The following is a 2,500-nucleotide window of genomic DNA, read 5'->3' as shown; positions in this document are numbered from 1 at the left end:
CCTCTCTCCTCTCCTCTCCTCCATCCCTCTCTCCTCCCCTCCATCCCTCTCTCCTCCCCTCCATCCCTCTCTCCTCCACCCCTCTTTCTCTCCTCCACCCTCTTTTCTCTCCTCCATCCCTCTCTCCTCCACCCCTCTTTCCTCTCCTCCATCCCTCTCTTCTCCCCTCCGTCCCTCTCTCCTCTCCTCTCCTCCATCCCTCTCTCCTCCCCTCCATCCCTCTCTCCTCCCCTCCATCCCTCTCTCCTCCACCCCTCTTTTCTCTCTCCATCCCTCTCTCCTCCCCTCTCTCCTTTCCTCCGTCCCTCTCTCCTATCCTCAGTCCCTCTCTCCTCTCCTCCTCCAGGAGTGAGAGAAACAAGTGAGAACAGGAGAGAGAGAATAAAGAAAGCCCCTTGAATTGAATTGAGAAACAGGAGAGAAACAGTAGAGAAAAAGGAGAGAGAGAGAAAGAATGTGAGCGAGCGAGAGACCAAGGGAAATAGAGTCTCTCAATAAGTCTGTATGTTGACCTCTGTGGCAACGCTGTTGAGAACAGATACATCAACTATCCACACACACACACACACACACACACACACACACACACACACACACACACACACACACACACACACACACACACACACACACACACACACACACACACCCTCAGAGGATCTGGCCCTGTCTGCCCCCTCTAAGTTGCGCTGGAGAGAGTCCATCTCTGTCTCTCTTCCCTTCCTCCCTCCGTCTCTCATTCCCTCTCTCCTCCCCCCTCCCCTCCCTTCCTCCCTCCGTCTCTCCTATTCCCTCTCTCCTCCCCCCTCCCCTCTCCCTCCCTTCCTCCCTCGTCTCTCATTCCCTCTCTCCTCCCCCGTCCCCTCTCCCCTCCCTTCCTCCCTCTGTCTCTCATTCCCTCTCTCCCTGCCCTGTTTGCTGACCCAGTGGATGAGCAAACCGTCCTCACTAATACCTGACTGTCTGTCACATCAAATACACCCAGAAACTGTCCTCACTAATACCTGACTGTCCTCACGAATACCTGACTGTCTGTCCTCACTAATACCTGACTGTCTGTCCTCACTAATACCTGACTGTCCTCACTAATACCTGACTGTCTGTCCTCACGAATACCTGACTGTCTGTCTCACTAATACCTGACTGTCTCACTAATACCTGACTGTCTGTCCTCACTAATACCTGACTGTCTGTCCTCACTAATACCTGACTGTCTGTCCTCACGAATACCTGACTGTCTGTCCTCACTAATACCTGACTGTCTCACTAATACCTGACTGTCTGTCCTCACTAATACCTGACTGACTGTCCTCACGAATACCTGACTGTCTGTCCTCACTAATACCTGACTGTCTGTCCTCACTAATACCTGACTGACTGTCCTCACTAATACCTGACTGTCCTCACTAATACCTGACTGTCTGTCCTCACTAATACCTGACTGACTGTCCTCACGAATACCTGACTGTCTGTCCTCACTAATACCTGACTGTCTGTCCTCACTAATACCTGACTGACTGTCCTCCACTAATACCTGTCTGTCCTCACGAATACCTGACTGTCTGCCCTCACTAATACCTGACTGTCTGTCCTCACTAATACCTGACTGTCCTCACTAATACCTGACTGTCCTCACTAATACCTGACTGTCTGTCCTCACTAATACCTGACTGTCTGTCCTCACTAATACCTGACTGTCCTCACTAATACCTGACTGTCTGTCCTCACTAATACCTGTCTGCCCTCACTAATACCTGACTGACTGTCCTCACTAATACCTGACTGTCCTCACTAATACCTGACTGACTGTCCTCACTAATACCTGACTGACTGTCCTCACTAATACCTGACTGACTGTCCTCACTAATACCTGACTGTCTGTCCTCACTAATACCTGACTGTCTGTCCTCACTAATACCTGACTGTCTGTCCTCACGAATACCTGACTGTCTGTCCTCACTAATACCTGTCTGTCCTCACTAATACCTGACTGTCTGCCCTCACTAATACCTGACTGTCCTCACTAATACCTGACTGTCTGTCCTCACTAATACCTGACTGTCTGTCCTCACTAATACCTGATTGTCTGCCCTCACTAATACCTGACTGTCTGTCCTCACTAATACCTGACTGTCTGTCCTCACTAATACCTGACTGTCCTCACTAATACCTGACTGTCCTCACTAATACCTGACTGTCTGTCCTCACTAATACCTGACTGTCTGTCCTCACTAATACCTGACTGTCCTCACTAATACCTGACTGTCTGTCCTCACTAATACCTGACTGACTGTCCTCACTAATACCTGACTGTCTGTCCTCACTAATACTTGTCTGTCCTCACTATTACCTGACTGTCTGTCCTCACTAATACCTGACTGTCTGTCCTCACTAATACCTGACTGACTGTCCTCACTAATACCTGACTGTCCTCACTAATACCTGACTGACTGTCCTCACTAATACCTGACTGTCCTCACTAATACCTGACTGTCCTCAC

General features: G+C 49.8%; 1 pseudogene; it reads left to right on the top strand.

The window, feature by feature from the left end:
- The window catches only part of LOC123742547 (paired box protein Pax-5-like), a 64,595-nt pseudogene that overhangs the window by 38,369 nt on the left and 23,726 nt on the right, over positions 1 to 2,500 (top strand).

Source organism: Salmo salar, chromosome ssa04, assembly GCF_905237065.1.
Source record: "Salmo salar chromosome ssa04, Ssal_v3.1, whole genome shotgun sequence".
Lineage (NCBI taxonomy): Eukaryota > Metazoa > Chordata > Actinopteri > Salmoniformes > Salmonidae > Salmo > Salmo salar.
Note: the sequence above shows the minus strand (reverse complement) of the source record. Positions and strands in the feature narration are given on the sequence as shown.